Consider the following 17398-nt stretch of genomic DNA (forward strand, 5'->3'; position numbering starts at 1 on the left):
GATTAGACGAGAGTGTTTGCTTCCCTCTCGGCCCTGCCCGTGTGGTAGAGGTTCTGCCTGAGACGGCAGGTGAGCAAACTGAGGCTCAGAGTCATTGCTGGTGGCAGTGATGTCCGCTGTGCTCCGGGACCCGGTGCCTCTGGCGATAACCAGCTTGTCCACATAGCCTGGGGTCCAGAGCAAGCTTGGCTCTGGTGCCAGCCTGCCCTTCAGGCCTCAGGCTACACGTAGCCCCAGAAGTTGCCATTCTGGGGAGGAGGGTGATGCTCACAAGGGAATGTGCCTTGAGGTCATGGTCAGTGACTTGTAGCTTAGGTGTCCCCTTGTGGACTGTGGTTTGTCCAAGTATGGAAGGAAGTATGGAAAAGTAGCCATTTATTGAGTTTGGCTACCTTGGGCCTTTGTAACTGCTGTTCCCCATATCTGGAATGTTCTCCCAGCTCTTTGCACGGCTGGCTCCTTCTCCACATTCAGCTGTCAGCCCCACTGCCCCTCCGCAGTGAGGACTTCCCTGGCCTCTCCAGTCTTTCTGGCACAGAACCTGACTCATTCCAGGAGCCCCCACAGACACCGAATGCATTTCATGTGCTTTTCATGGGAGTTCTATGAGGTCGAGAGTGTTCCCAACTTATAGATGAGGAAACTGAGGCTTGGAAGAGGTAAGCCACTCTGTTGAGGAGATGTGGCTGGGGAGAGGCGGAGCCAAGACTGGAACCCAGGACTGTCTGACTACAAATCCCATGCTCTTGACCACTCTGCTGCTCATGAGTGCTGGGCTGGGGAACCAGGGAATGATGCAGAAGAGAGGAGAGGAGGGGTGGGAAGTGGGGTTACCTAACTGGCTACATTAGGCAGTATTTGTTCTTTCAGTGAACACTTCTTGAAGGGGCTCTAAGCCAAGTCCACAAAATGCTCACTGTGCAGAGGGGAGCCTGGCAGGTGGGGACAGTGTGCAAACAAACTGTGCCCAGAACACAGATGCCAGGCCAAGGGGCAGGTGGCCTGAAGTCTAGTCCATGATTCATTGCCATTTCCACACCCATGGGGGGCCCATCCACCCAGAGGGGCCAGTTTTTCCTGAGGGGGATAGCAGTAGCCCTGTAGTCCAGGAAACAAAACGTCAGGAAAGAAGGGTGACCAGACTGGAATGCATGCCGGGAGGGGTGCCCAGTGCTGCCTCAGAAGGAAAGTTAGGAGGGCTTCCTAGTGCAGGTGGCCACTGTGCTGAGTCTCAGCGCATGAAAGGATTTTTGTCAAGTGGGCACAGGGAGGCGAGAGCACCAGTTAAGAGTGCAGCACTGGCATTGTAATGCACTCAAGAGACCATGAGTTGCCCAACAAGGTTAGACTGCAAGGGTCGTAGGCCTTAGTGACATGTTATATTAGTCGGTGTGGGTAGTAACGAACAACACCCAGTGTAAAAATAATGTTTGTCTCTTGCTCTTCCTGTCTGTGCCTTACGTGTCATCTGGGGCTCAAGCTGGAAACATCTTCACTCGGGGATGCAGACCAAGGGAGACTTCACCCTCTGCAGTGTCACCGGTTGCCATGCAGGGGGAAGGACGGGTGCCAGCTCACGCACTGGCTGTTAAAGTGTTTGCCATGAGCGATGTGTGCCACTACCACTGGCATTCACTGGTTCAAACAAGTGGCACGGCCACGCTGAATTTCAAGGGAGTGCGGAAGTGTAATCCAGCGTGAGTTTACAGTGAAGACTAGAAAATTCTGGAGAACGGCACTGATGATACCGTGCCGTGGTAAAGGAAAGTGAAATGGACAGGAGAGCGAAGACCAGGTTGGGGGGTTCTTGGACGCCATGTCCAGGAGCGTGGAGTCTGTCCTGTGGGCAGGGGGAGGCTCTAAGTAGGTGACCTGTCAGACTGTGGAGAAGGAAGGAGGGAAAAGGAAAGTGAGGCTGAAACATGGAAAGGAGGCAAGGAAGGAAGAAACGCAGAGGAAGGTCACAGGACAGAGAGAGGGAGGCAGCAGAGTGGCGGGCAGCGTGGGGACGCTGCGGCAAGGTCGGGGTCTCCAGCTGCCAAGCCTCCGTTGAACTGGAAAGAGGGAGACTGGGCGGGTGCCGGGGAGGAGGGACAGCGGGTGGACATTTTGGGAGTCGTGTATGCTGGAGAATCAAGACTGCAGTGGGGTATAAGGACCCACCTCAATTCTCCAAAAGCTTTTCACAAAAACAAAGGACTAGACTCATTTTAGGGTGAATTTTCAGACTAAAATTGGACAAAGGTTACATTGTAGGAGCACAGATTTAACTTGAATTTGTTAAAAACTCCTGTTATCAACTTGCTTTTGGTCTTTGAACTATTTGAACAGCACTTGGCACCGACAGGGCTCTGTGTAATATTTGGAAATGTTCATTTCCTTCCTGTGCTCACAGCGGTAAGAGAAAAGGAACGAAACGGCGGTCCTGAGGCTAGGACGGGAGTGGTAGTTAGTAGCTTTGCTGTGTCCCAGAACTGCCCTGAAGAGAGGTCCCACCGCAGCCAGTGTTTGGAAGGCGGAAAGTTAAGTCAGAGTCCCCGCTGGTGGTGGGCAGAGGAGTAAATGCCAGGATGGAAAGAAGAGGGAGCCTTCTCTGGGCATGAGGAATGGTGGCTTCATGCCTGGCTGAGGCTGTTCCTCCCACTCAGGTCTGCAGGAAAGGACACAACTTATTGTAGGTAGGTGGGTGCTGGGGTCTGCCTGCTGGGCGTGTGGCCTTGAGAGGAGCTGGTGGGATCCCCTGGGACTGACCTCCCTGCTTCCTGGGCCCTGGGAGGGGCACCTCTGTGACCTGCCCGGAGTCAGAGGGCATTAGCACGTCACTCTTCCGCCGCAGGAGCTGTGGCTACAGGGATGACCACCCCTGGACCTCCCTGTTGCCCCACTTTTTTTTTTTTTCTGGTTGTCTGTATATGTCACAGCATTCTGTGGAGGGGGAGGAAGTGTGATAGGAGTTCTCTTTGGCCTGGAGGGAAAAGAAGATGGAACTTGAGTTAAGGAAATAAAGGCATGTGACATTGCTTACAAAACGTGAGGGAGCCCAGCCCAGCGCGTGAGAATGCAACCCTGCAGCCAGACGGCCAAGTCCTGGCCTGGCCTTCACTCGCTGTGTGACCCTGGCCAAACTGCTCCCTCCGGGCCTCCTGTTCCTTGTCTGTAAACAGAGAATAATAACAGGACCCAGATAGTTAACATGTGCAGGGGGCTCAGACTTGTAGTAGGTGCTGCATAAGTATGTGAAGTCAATCATGTATTTTGGACTCAGATTCCTATCTGCCGTACATGGGGAGCTTGTGTGGGACTTAGGGGTTTAGAGGAAGCTGCCTCTTAGTACAGTGTAATGACTAGGGGGATCGTGTGGTTTAGTCGGTGGCTTTGCAGAAGGGGAATCAAGGCCCAGAGAGCAGAAGAGACGTGGCCAAGGTCACCCTGGACCAAAGTCATTTGGTGACAAATCGGGGACTGATGCTCAGGAGCCAGAGCACCGTAGCTTGGAGCTCTGAGTCAGCCTCACCAGCTGTGTGACCTGGGCAGTGTGGGGCCTCCAGCTGTGGGTGAATGGCTGCTTTGTGGGCCTCAGGCCTGAGTGGCAGGAAGCAAAGGCTGTCTGACCTCCAGATGGCCTGGGGGCTGCCTAGGGACTTTGCTTGGGGGAAGGGCTGGCCTTTCATTCTGACAACCTGCTGGCCTTAGGGTTCGGGCAGTTCTCTCTGACATCCTGGAGCCTTATCCAAGGCCAGTGGGGATGAAGTGGCGGAGAGCTACAGGGTGACTCCAAAGGCTTAACATTCATGGGCGCCCAGACTGGAGGTAAAGCCTGACCTGTCTCTACTGAGGACTTTATCAACAATCACATCACTACCTGCATCTTGCTCTTGAAAAACCTGTGTGTGTGTTTGTGTGTGTGTGTGTGTGTGTGTGTGTTGGGGGACTGGGATGTAAATGTTGGGGTGAAATGTACTCCTGCTCCAGCTGGTGGCTCCTCCCTGGTTCATCAGCAGTGGCTGCCTCTGGACACTAGAAGGGGCTTGTCTCCTGGTGGGAGCCGGGCTATGAGGCTGGGGAGAGAAGAGCGGCTGCAGAACACCTTGACATGGTCTGAGGTTGTATTTTCCCCAGCCGTGTGTGCTTTTGCTTCTCAAGGAACCTGTAACTTTTCTTTGAAGGCTTTAATACAATGGGCCGTGAACACAGGGTAGCCTTTAGCAGATGGCTGAGAGGGGCTTGTGGCAGTGTGGAAGCCAGTTCCCTTGGGTCGGGGCACTTTTCAGCCCCTGTGGGAGTTTCCTGTGGGAGCTAGCTGGAGTTTTCCTCCGCAGAATTTGCACAAAGTCACACCCAGGCTTGGCTTCATCCGCTTCCCTGTCCTGCTTCCCCTGCTCCTTCACTGGTTTCTCTGGAAGCAACTTTGAAATGAATCACTTGTATATGAAAACCGTCTCATGGGCTACTCCTGGGGAGGCTGGCCTAAGATGGTCCCCTTCATTAGGCAACCCACCAAGGCCCCTGCTTCCCTTCCGTGTGGTCCTAGAGCACCTTGAAGCTTCCCCTGCAGTGTGGTTTTGCCTTTGTTAGACTTTCTGAAGCCCCTGCTAGACCACTTGTTCTGGAGGGCAGGGATCTCACTGGACTTGTTCACAAGTCCACAGAAGTAAATGTGGTCTCTGTCCAATATACTATAATTGTCTAAGCAAGGCTAACACACAGGTTATTAGGTTATAAGCTCAACTGCTGAACCAAAGCCTGAATAACAGAGGCTTAAATAAAATATAACTTTATTTTTCTTTCATGTAATAGTCCAAGAGGCCCCACAGTGATGGGGTCCCAAAGTCTTACTTGTTGCTTTGCCATCTTCAACTTTTGATACTCATCTCTTGGTCTAATATAGCTGCTCCCGCCCTTGCCGTTACACCTGCATTCCAACTAGCAGGAAATAGAGAAGGGAAGCAGGATATGTCCCTTTCCTTAAAGGGTATAACCGGAAGTTGTAGGTATTACTTCTACTCTTTGGCTACAAGGAAGTCACAAGGGCACTTTTAGATGAAAGAGAGGCTAAGAAGTGTATTCTTTAGTTAGGTGGCCCTAAACTGGACATTTGATTCCTAAAGGAAGAAAGGGACAATTAGCAGTCCCAGTTATACCCCGTTTCAGAGAATTTCACTGTGAAGACACACAAGCTCCGGTCTCAGTGATTCAAACAATTAAGGTTTATTGCTCACTCACAACCAACATGGGTTGGCTGGGGGCCCTGCTCATCGGTCACTTAGAGAAAAAGGCTGATGGATGCAGGGAAAGGGGATGTGTGGCAAATTGGACTCTAGTTCTTAAAGGCTTCCACCTGCTAGTGACCCATCACCTCTGCTCACATTCCAGTGGCCAGGGTAACTTCCATGGTAATGGCAAATCTGTGGGTGGATCATGGGGAAGAGAGAGGGAAGCATGTCCTATATAGAATATTTATGACAAGCAGCAATGGCCACTGCCTTTCATTTCTGTGCCTCTATTTTACTTTTCTTTGGTCCTCCCACTCTGCTCCTCAGCCTCTTCCATCCAGTAGATACAGATTTGGATGAGATTCTATGAGAGGACATACATTAGGCTGTTAGTAAATGGGGAAACCACACAAAATCATCAAAGAAAAATATTCAAAAACTGTACTTGGAGAAACCCTGTTTATAATCACAATTTTGCATTAATACACAAGAGTATGTACCTGTGTGGTTTATGCATAAATTTAATAAGATAATGAAGAAAAGAAACTTGTAAAATATAAATTCATTTACCAAACCCAACAAAATACTACTAATAAAGTTGTACCATATTAACCATATAGTGCTACCAGGTTTAACTTCCGGTGCATTTATAAAAACACTGAAATACCCAAAGCAAGATAAAGATTGATCCCCCCCGCAATTAAAACAAATCTGGAAGTAAGCCATCCAGAGATGGAATGGTTTCCATTCCTAAGGTCACCTCGTGGTCCAATAGTACTGCAGGAGTTCCAGCCATCACATCTGAAACCTAGACAGTTAAGAAGAAAAGTGGGGAAGGCAAAATGACTCACCTCCCAACTGAATCAGCTCCTAAAGCAGCCTTTCTTGATCCCTCTTGATACTTTTGCTTACGTCACAAAGTCACCTAGTGAGAACAGCAAAGAGGGCTGGGAAACTGGACACATTACTACAGAATCAAATACACTCTTTTTTAAAAAAATTAAATTAAATTAATTTCTTTATTTAATTTTGGTATCATTAATCTACAATTACATGAAGGACATTATGTTTACTAGGCTCCCCCCTTCACCAAGTCCCCCCCACATCCCCATTCACAGTCACTGTCCATCAACATAGTAAGATGCTGTAAAATCACTACTTGTCACCAAGTTCACAGTCACTGTCCTTCAACATAGTAAGATGCTGTAAAATCACTACTTGTCTTCTCTGTGTTGCACAGCCCTCCCCGTGCCCCCCCAACACTATACATGGTAATCATAATGCCCCCTTTCTTTTCTTCCCACCCTTATCCCTCCCTTTCCACCCCTCCTCCCCAATCCTTTTCCCTTTGGTAACTGTTAGTCTATTCTTGGGTTCTGTGCTTTTGCTGATGTTTTGTTCCTTCAGTTTTCTTTTGTTCTTATACTCCACATATGAGTGAGATCATTTGGTACTTGTCTTTCTCCGCGTGGCTTATTTCACTGAGCATAATACCCTCTAGCTCCATCCATGTTGTTGCGAATGGTAGGATTTGTTTTTTTCTTAAGGCTGTGTAATATTCCATTGTGTATATGTACCTCATCTTCTTTGTCCAATCATCTACTGATGGAGATTTAGGTTGCTTCCATATCTTAGCTATTGTAAATAGTGCAGCGATAAACATAGGGGTGCATCTGTCTTTTTCAAACTGGAGTGCTGCATTCTTAGGGTAAATTCCTAGAAGTGGAATTCCTGGGTCAAATGGTATTTCTATTTTGAGCATTTTGAGGAACCTCCATACTGCTTTCCATAATGGTTGAACTAATTTACATTCCCACCAGCAGTGTAGGAGGGTTCCCCTTTCTCCACAACCTCCCCAACATTTGTTGTTGTTTGTCTTTTGGATGGTAGCCATCCTTACTGGTGTGAGATGATAGCTCACTGTGGTTTTAATTTGCATTTCTCTGATGACAAGCGATGTGGAGCATCTTTTCATGTGTCTGTTGGCCATCTGAATTTCTTCTTTGGAGAACTGTCTATTCAGGTCCTCTGCCCATTTTTTAATTGGATTATTTGCTTTTTGTTTGTTGAGGTGTGTGAGCTCTTTATATATTTTGGATGTCAGCCCTTTATCAGATCTGTCATTTTCGAATATATTCTCCCATACTGTAGGATACCTTTTTATTCTATTGATGGTGTCCTTTGCTGTACAGAAGCTTTTCAGCTTGATATAGTCTCATCAAATACACTCTTTTTAAGGGAAACCAGAGAATGGATCATTTTGTAGGCTGCTACAAGCCCCTGCCTCTGAGGCAAAATTCCTTTCTGGATCATGCAGGTGTGGACACAGTGTGGGAGCCAGGAGGAGGGAGCAGGCATGAGAAACCAGTCAGGCCATCTGACTTGCAACTCCAGAAAAGCTAGGACGATTTTGCTGAAGCTCCCCTGATGACTGACTAGGGGATTAAACATGCCACATGGCCAAACATACCACATTTCCAACCAGTAGAGAGGAAACAATTAGACTTTCACAGTTTTTTTTCCTGATCAAGGTCACATGAAGGACGGTGATAGCTTGCAATAGGGAGAGGTGCATCCACAGGTCTAAGCAGTACAGGGGTGCAGTGGATGCTGGTGGGATAAAGGAATGAGAGAAGAGTAAAAAGAGCTGCCATCTTTCTCCCCCTCTCTCTGCATGTACCAGGGCCACTGTGAAATAGGAATGTAGTTGGGTATAATCAAGGCAAGGGGACATAGATGCCACTAATAGAAGACCAGGACGAAAGAGGGTGGGGCTAGAGCCAGGGGAAGCTGAAAAGAGCCTAGGTGTGGAAAATAGAAGGATACAAATTGGGAGAGCACCCTTTTCCAATCACATCCACCTCCTTGATGACTTGAGTTTCCTGTCCCTTCCTCTCCCCTCCTCCCCCTAATTCTCTATTTTTGGCTCTTTAGAAGGGCACGTGGCTCCCCACCCCCACCCAAGGTGACTTGGCAATGACCCATTAATGCAGAGAGTATGCAGCAGTTTGTCATCTTCCCTTGATGCCCTCGGTGGAATCATTGCATCTGTCATGTCCACAAGTTATCATTGTTACTGCTTTAGGAGTTTCTAGCATCTGTGTAAAATGATGTACAAATTAGTGTCTGCCTATCCTTGAAGAAGTTACCATCTAGGGGGAGTGAATGGGTGAGTACAGAAAAATGTAGAAAATGTGAAGAAAGGAAAAAGTGTGGGGGCACTTACCCAGTCTTGGGGGTTCAAGGGGACTTTCCAGAAGCAGAGTCTAAGACATACAGTGCATGAGTGGCAGAAAACCCGAAACAACAGTGGCTTACACAAGGTTGTTCATTTCTGTCTTCTGTGAAAGTCCAGAGGTGGGCGTCCAGCAGTGTCACAGTGCTCCATGGTGTTAGGGCTCAGCCTCCTATTTTATTGTGCTTCCAGGTATGGCCTCCTTTCCCATGGTTACCTCACAGTTCAAGATGACTACTCTAGCTCCAGCCATCACAACCACATTCCATCTTCCAACATAGTACAGTAAGTGAAAAGTTTGCTGAATATAAACTCAAGCTAATCCATCAGTAGCATTTTCTAATTTTTTACCCCCCAAGTAATACATGCACAATTTAAAATTACATAGGACAAAAGAGCTTATAACGCTGTTAAGGTCATCTGCCCTGGCCCTCCATACACCTCAGAAACAGTTTCCAACCAGCTTTCTGGCAGGTGCTGTCAATGGGAGCCACTCTGACATTATGTTCAAAGTGAAATGTTTGCAAAAAACAACCATGGTGTCCCTCAAATGGGTCACTGGTGTCTCAGAAGGATCAGTAGCCGAGCGCCTTCCTTACTGATCCGTGCACTCTGAGGGGTGATGTCTGATTGGAGAAGGATGATCACCTGACCCAAGAGTGGTTAATCCATAGGCTAAAGGAAGCTCTGTCCAATAGGGGCAATGGTGATTTTCTTAGCCAATCAGATCCATTCTCTCTAGAATTGGAAATTGCAATTTTGAGACTATCTGCTGGCAGGAAAGGGTGATAACACGGAAGAGAAAGAAGAGAGTCAGATAAGGACGAGGCCTTGAATGCTGCCATGCCTGGCGCTACCATCTCCCCCAGACCTTATGGCTGTGTGACCCTGACTTCCCATTTTGCAGAAGCTGGTTTGAGTTGGGTTACCATCACAATGAAAATGGTCTTAATTCAACATCTGGTTTTGGGTAGCACAGTTTTCCTTGGTCTAAGAGGCTCTTGTTAAAAAGAAAGACAGGGCCAACAAGAGTCACTTCTACTGGGCCAAGTCACCCACTGGGGCTTCATACCTAACTTAATTGCAGTTTCAACCCCTCCCAGAAATGTAGTCAGTCAGGAATTTTCTGGTTAGTGTTGGTAAGATAATGTCACATATGTCCTCTCCATCCTCAAAGGGAAATGAGACCCTATCCTTGCCTCCTCTCTCACACATAGATAGTGCCAGAATGTGTATAGCAGGATCCTTTAGGACACTAACCAGATGCATCCATGCCATGCTGTTTGATGCATTGATAAATGTAACCTCTTTCCTGCAGTATCCCCCTGCTGTAGAAAAAATTTTAAGATGTCTCCAAACAAAGGGGCCTTGGAGCAGTTTATCAGAGCAACTGATGGGCTGTTCTTGGGCCAGGCTCCTTAGTAAGACTATGACTAGATTCTTTCTTAAATATGATGGTTGGGTTGACTTCAGTCGACAATTTTTGGCAACCACAAAGGGACCCAGAACAGACTGCCTAAGACGGGCCTGAACAGTGTGTGGACTGATGCTTTGCTGCCAGCAGGGCCCAGGGAGTCCATCTGGCTCCATCTGGTTCCAGCTGCAGCAGGGTGAGACTTCGCTGGGTCTCGGACCTCCCTCTTTTTGGCCGAAGGTCCTCAAGTTTATTCAGTAGTTGTTTGCCCTCTTTGAGTGTGTTTCCCCTATTCTAAGGGATGAGGAATAGAATTCCAAAGTCTCAGGTAAAAGACACTGAGAGGAAATAAAGAGAACACTACCAGAGGGAAAAGTCGGTGTTTCCCCATCCCATTTGGTCAGTTAAGCAGGTTCAGTGACACCAACCCAAATGTGAATGAGTGCCAGTGCTCACTGTCACCGAATGGCTCCCGCTGCCATTACCGGTGGAAGTGTCAGAGGTCTGCTCCTCTGGACATGCAGCGATCCCATAGGGAATTCCACTCATGGACAAGTAACTACGGCTTATCCAGGGACGCACACGTAAGGACTAGTCATCATCCGGGGTTCAGAGCCCAGTGGTAGTTCTAGACTGCCTGCGGAGAAAGCAAGACATTGAAGAGAGTGTCTCATGGCCTTGGGGAAAGCGACACCCAGAAAATCACTACACGTTCTGACCCAAGATACCTAAACCCTTGTTTTGTTTCGCTGAGCCGAAAATGGGAAACCAGTCTTCTGAAACAAAAAGTCTCAGGACACTGAACTGCCAACCTCCAGCAAGGAGACCTGCAGGATTTATATATGAAACCTAAGAGCTTAGACTTGCAAGTGGCTCCCTTACCTGGGAGAATTTCTAAAGGAGATCTCACTGTAAAATGGCCAAATGGGGCACTTTCAATCTGTTCAGCTGATGTCATTTTTTTTCCTTTCCTTTTTTTTTCATCTACACTCCACAAGAAAGATCAAGCCTAAACTCAGTTTACCACCATAGTTTTTTTTATAATTAAAGTGTCATTGATATACAATCTTATGATGGTTTCAAATACACAACACAGTGGTCCAACATTCACCCGTACTATGGAGTCCTCACCCCCTCTAGTGCGGTCACTGTCCATCAGCGTAATAAGATGTCGCAGAGTCATAAACTGTATTCTCCGTGCTGTGCTACTGTCCCCGTGACCAACCTATATTGTGATTGCGAAGTACTGTGCCTCTTTATCCCCTTCTCCCTCAGCCCCTCCCAACCCCTCCCCTTTGGTAACCGCTAGTCCCTTCTCGGTGTCTGTGAGTCTACTGCTATTTTGTTCCTTCTGTTTCATCAAGCTGATGTTCTTGCTTATGCATTTAGAGAAAGCCAAGCTGCAAGACTGCACAACCTGAATGAGATGCATATCGTGATTGGTATTCAGGAACAGCCAAAGGGAAGATGATCTTTAAATGTTAAGAAATCAAGCACACTGCCTTCCAGCACTAAAAACTATGATTCTGGCAGCGATGAATATCTAGCAAAAATGGCAAATCACTAAGATTGTTTTGTGTCCTGAGAACTTGGGTTTAATAACCATCAGGTTGGGGACCCTATGATTTAAAGCATTAATATACTTTGATTATTACCTACGTCTACTAAGTATAAGCTCATGCAATCTCTGTTACAGATTTGTCGACAATAACTTGGTATGATAAAAACCCTTACTTAAAAGTAGTTTCCAACATCTTTTGGTAACCTGAAACCTTAAAGTTTTACTAAGTTAAATTAAATGATGGGAATTCATTGAATATCTAGATCATTTCCAAATACGACAAAATAAGACATTAATTGTTAAACACATCTAAGTTTACCTCCTTTTATCTCCTTATTACAGAGAAACTAAAGATATATTTAGATCTGTTGGTAACTTGTTTGAGCTTTATTGAGAGAGTGTACTATGAGAAACACGTTTCTAGAAATTATGAAGTGTATTCATAAATTTGCTGATCTAAAGAATGCTGGTGTAACAAACAGTTCACAATTGTTTACTGCTTAGTTTTCACCAGAAGCTAAGGTTTCCAGAAGCTAAGAATTGTAATTAGTATTAAAGCCAATAGAAATGATAAGGTAAACATCTCTGCATGCAAGAAAAGTTAAGATGTCTTTTCAGTAAAACAAGATATGAGGAATGGAAATGCATTTTATTGAGGGGAAAGAAAGTAATTCTGTCCTAAAGTGCAGCTGGTTATTTAAAGAGGGAAAACTTTGGACGAATCTGAATGTAAAAAGAAAGTTGTAGGTTTGTGAAAAGGACCCAGGAAAAAATTTTAATGTGTGATCAGGTTGCTAAGATTGAAAATAATTTATTTAAAAATGATTTTTCATATCAAGATGTAAGCTGGTACAAAATTAAAATCTAGTTTTTATCTCTTTAAAAGACTCTTTAAAAGAGTTTTTATCTCTTTATTATCTTTAAAAGACAAAATGGTGGTGGACCATTGGTCTACTCTTACTGGTAAGAGATTGTGCTTCTCTTCACCCTTAAGGTAGTTTCCTGCAAGACAAAGTTCTGTATTTTATCAGGACAATTTCCTGTGCTTCCTGTATCTTTATCAGGTCTTCGATTACTTAAGAAAAACTGAGTCTTCTTAATATTAAAGGAGCTAAGTTTGCTAGCAACTATGTAGCCTTCTGTACTTGTCTGTGAAGTCTTTCTTACTTTCGTTAAATAGGTAACTAAGTATTGTTTCATAGTGACCCATGTCCTATTGGACCAAGTGTTTTAAAACTGGATAAAATCCTACAAATCTGGTAAGTCATAATAATGTTACCACTTGTAATTATTCTCTTCCCTTCTGAAATAGCTGTCATGAAAACTGAGGCTCACACAAAAAGAATTGAACTTGAGCATCAGGGAAATGCCCGAGCTGGTTTTCATGAGTCATGGCACATATGAGTGAAGTCCAATCTGTTTCTAAAAAATGACCTCTCATTGCCAGACTTTGGCATCCTGATAGTAACATGACAACAGTCTGTTCCTGAATCAGAGAAATGAAGATGGGGTAATAATGGTTTTAAGTCAACAAACAGGGTTATGGGACTCCAGATGGCCACTGGGTTCTTCCCTGCTCCCTGGTTTTTACATTCCTTTGTCCACCTTAGTGTATTTAAGGAAACTATTTTGGTTCCCCAGAGACTTCAGACCTCTTCCCTGTGGGCTTTTTGCACACCTGCTGCTGCACTTCATTTAACTACCACTTAGCATGAGTTGGCAATCTGTTCTTGTCACTGTATATGTCTTCTGCTTGGCGTGGAGCCTTCCTCTGTTGTGAGGCTGATGACCTCACGGTAGCAAAGAAACTGTTAGAAACATGTTTCCCACTCGGGGTATACCTTCTATAATCTCCAGTAATTGAGGCACCCACTTCACTGGGCACATAATGAAAGCCGTGCAAACTTTTCAGCCTCCCACTTAAAATTTCTAAAACTGGTTGAAACTACTGGATTTCCCTGGCTTAAGGTATTGCCTTTGGGGTTGCTGACTGTTCAGTACCCCCTTATTGAAAACATAAACTCACTCAATATGAGATAGTCATTGACAGAACAATGTCTATTAGTATACAACCTTTTGCTGATCCCTTGTTGTCTCATTGTAGTCTGCAAGTTTTTAATGTCTTATGCTAAAGCTTATCATCAATAGGTTAAAAAAGCCTCCCAGAGGCCAGTTCAAAGGATCCTGTTGGTCATAGTGAGACAGGGACCGTGGATGTACTCAGAGTAGGGTGAGGGCCTCTGGAGGGGGCAGAGCGGGATATTTGCAGTCAGAGCAATGTAACTACATGCAAGGAAACTCCCCCCTACTAAAACTCTTATGTTGAACATTAAGCTCTAGAATCATTCTTCAGTGAGATCAGTTAATGTTCCCCAGATAAAGAAGAGTAGCACATGTTTTATTATGCTAATCATTTGTAAGCCTGTGTAAGATTCACTTTAGCATGCGAAAAGGCCCCGGCCTAGGTGCTGTCTTTCCTCCTTCAGATCTGACGAAGTGATTTTGCAAACCGAGCAACTAATTTAGCGTGCAGACCCAGCTGCAGACGACATGGGAAAAGGCATGAGGAATTCCATCTTAAAAGATTGCATTTTAACACCCAGGAAGTTTAAGAGGCAGGATTCTTTAGCGAATAGACAATACCTCAGCCCACCTTAGGGGCTGGGCGGGCAGCCTTTTAATGTGCTCCCGGACCAAGGCGCTGGTGTCCCAGAGAGAAATCAAGGCAGGAAATTCCTTATGTTAAGTTAATTTTTAATATTCAGGGACCGCTTAACAAGTACACACCCCTAAGCTTTTTTTCACATTCCCAAATATCCTCAACTGCCTATGAAACCCCCTAGACAACGCACCACCCCGGACTCTCTTGTCCCCTCCTGGCGTGAGCAGGGAGCTCTGTCCTCTCACTTTATCTCTAAATAAAAGCCTGTATCTTGCTCTCCTACCTTGAGTGTTTCTGAAGCTCATTCTACGGCTTCGTGAACAAGAACCCCGGCATCAATAGGCTGGAGCCTGGTGACCACCAGGTGTTCAGGAAATGTCATCAGAGGAAGACAGCTCTTGAGCCCCATTGGAAGGGACCTTACCAGGTGTTCCTGACCACTGACACTGCTGCAAAATGAGAAAAGACATTGAGTTTTGGACACATATTATACAACTGAAGATGGCTCCACTTGACATCTAGTCTTGTCCAGACACAGTGAGACAGGGACCGTGGGATTAGGCAGAGTAAGGTGAGGACCTCTGGAGAAAAAGCAGAGCAAAGTAATTACAGTCAGAACACTGTAGCAATGTGCAGAGAAGTCCCTACTGAAACTGTGGTAAGCATTACGCAAAGTCAGAGTCACACTAATTCTCTAGGGTAAAGATATAGACATCTTCAGTGAGATCAGTTAAAACTCAAAAGGCCAGCAGCAACTTGGCCTGGAATGTTTGAGTGTTCTGCAGATACAGAAAAGTGTCTCAGCATAACCCATGACTTCACTGTATCAATTTAAATCATGACACTGTAAAATTTACCTTAGCCTGCTAAAAGGCCCAACTTATTTTAACCGTACCTATGTGCTGTATTTCCTTCTCTGATTCTAACCAAGTAATCTGCAACCTAGGAAATAGATTAATTTAATAAGCAAGCCCAACTATAAACAGCCCAAGAAGTTAAGAAATAAGATTCTTAACTTACTTCAGCAAACAGGCAACAACCCAGCCCACCTTGGGGGCAGGGTAGGCGGTCTTAATTGACATGCTCTCAGAGGGAAGCTGCTATCTTGAGAAAGAATCAGCAGAAAATTTCTTCTGTTACTCATCAAGAATCAGCATTCTGGGACCACTCAACAAGTCTGCACCCCTAACCCTTTACCCTCATTCCTGAAAATCCTCAACTGCGCATAAAACCCCTAGACAATGAGCCAACCACAGACTCTCTTGTCCCCTCCTGGTGTGAGCAGGGAGCTCTGTCCTCTCACTTTATCTCTAAATAAAAGCCTGTACCTTGATCTTCTACCTTGAGTGTTTGTGAAGCTCATTCTTCGGCTTCGTGAACAACAACCTCGGCATCAACAGGAGACCTCCAAATCAGATGATGAAGGAAGAGAAGAAATTACACTGGTGTAGACTGTTTCTGCCCAAGATGATAGATTTACACTTCATGTTTTAACTAGTCTGAAATCTTTTCTTCTTCTTTTCCTTTCCTTTATTCTGACATTGCCCTGGAAAGATAATACCTTCACCTGTATTTCTCACATCATTACTAAGGGGGGTAACCTCTGGAATTTAGAACAACCTTTTATTTCAGGGTAGGAAATAACCATGCCCCTAACTTTTCACAAGGAAAATAAGACATCCCATTGGTTGAGCTCCCTGAATTGACACTGTTGAGTTAGAAGGAAATTTCCAGAGGCTTTACGATTCCATTTGGCAGGTCCTTGCTTCACTGGTTGGGGATAAATATAAATGAGGCTATAAGCAGGAACTTCTCCTTAACTTGTGAGGTTATTGCAGAACCTGCTACTGGAGCAATAATCCAACAAAGATCCTTAGACTGTCTGACCAAAATTGTTCTTGCTAACAGGATAGTCCTAGATTATCTTTCAGCTGAACAAGGAGGTATCCGCTGCAACTAAGGACACCTGCTGTACCTGGATAAGGTTGAAACTCAGTTATGTAGGACCGCTGAGAAAGCCACTCGGCTTGAGGGGTGACTACTTATCTTCTTTTGATTGGTTTGGGTCTTGGAGACCATGGCTTTGAAGTGCACTCCAAACATTGGGAATGATCCTGCATATAGTTATCATAATAATCTCCCTGGCACACTGTATTTCCTCTCAAAAAGCTTTAAATGCATGTAAGTAGTTGCTAACTATCAAGCAGATGATCTCTCCCTGAGACTGGAACTTTGGAGGACAACTGAAGAGAATGACTGACTTAAGGATCATGAAACTGAAGTTAAACTTGTGAATATTACAGAGGTAAGACAAAAATGTCATGTCCCATGGATAACGTACAAAAGGAACAAAAGCTGCAGAAACTACAGAGTGTTAACTGAGGGTGGTGTTGATTCCTTAAATTTTTGTCATTTCCAAGTCAAGCTGAGAGTCTGATCAAAAGGAAGAAATTGTTAAAAAAGGAAAGACACAGCCCAACATGGAGTCACTTCTACTAAGCCAAGTCACTGTAAGATAAATTCTAGCTGAAATAAGCAGGCGAAGAGAGGCAACAAAGGGCCAGGTAGTTTATTTGAACTCAATTCCTGGGTGATGTTCCCGGGTCTGGCTATCACAGGCCGGGGAAGCCACACCTGGTCAGGGAGGTGGGGGTTATAAGGGGTTAGGAGGGGGAGGAGTGGGCAAGCTTTCCTAGGGGGCGTGGAGAGGTATGATTGGCTAAAGGTGACATAATAGACAACTAGAAACTTTTTTTCCTTCCAAGAAGGAGGAGGCTGACATCCGGGTCTTAGTTGGCACATCAGAACTGTCCCCTTTCCATATAAGGCACGGACCTTGGGGTTTGGTCTCTTCTCCTTTTATGGTATCTCTCTGTTCTGTTTGCATGTCCTTGTTTTTCCTTCCTCCAGCCTAAGAGTCATCAAACCAGGGCTTAATACCTTACCTAATTGTAATTTCAACCCTTTCTAGAAATGCAGTCAGTTGGGAATTTTCTGGTTAGCTTTGATAAGATAACGTCTTATGTGTCCTCTTCATCCCCAGAGGAAAATGGAATCCTATCTCCCACACGTAGATAGTGCCGGAATGTGTATAGTAGGATCCTTTAGGACACTAACCAGATGTACCCATGCCATGCTGCTTGATGCATTGATAAACATAACCTCTTTCCTGCAGTATCCCTTGCTGTAGGGGTATAATTTTAAAATTAAATTTTAAAATAAAAAAAAAATTTAGATATCTCCAAGCAAATGGGCTTTGGAGCAGTTTATCAGAGCAACTGATGGGCGGTTCTTGGGCCGAGGCCCTCAGTAA

General features: G+C 45.4%; 2 long non-coding RNA genes across 3 annotated transcripts; one reads left to right on the top strand and one right to left on the bottom strand.

Moving 5' to 3' along the window:
* The first annotated feature begins 2310 nt into the window (after window positions 1-2310).
* On the top strand, window positions 2311-14370 carry LOC108392378 (uncharacterized). Its single transcript, XR_001851996.3, has 3 exons — window positions 2311-2678; window positions 8641-8733; window positions 11252-14370. It is a non-coding gene; the product is annotated as an uncharacterized lncRNA (long non-coding RNA).
* LOC118967892 (uncharacterized) lies at window positions 5186-14504 on the bottom strand. Of its 2 annotated transcripts, none has more exons than XR_005055213.2 (4): window positions 14369-14504; window positions 10348-10499; window positions 6065-6138; window positions 5186-5577 (listed from the first exon to the last, which is right to left on the bottom strand). It is a non-coding gene; the product is annotated as an uncharacterized lncRNA (long non-coding RNA). The 2 variants fall into 2 exon arrangements; XR_005055214.2 differs by having other exon boundaries at window positions 10291-10499.
* Between the last annotated feature and the right edge of the window lie 2894 nt (window positions 14505-17398).

This window comes from Manis javanica, chromosome 11 (assembly GCF_040802235.1).
Source record: "Manis javanica isolate MJ-LG chromosome 11, MJ_LKY, whole genome shotgun sequence".
NCBI classification, from domain to species: Eukaryota; Metazoa; Chordata; class Mammalia; order Pholidota; family Manidae; genus Manis; species Manis javanica.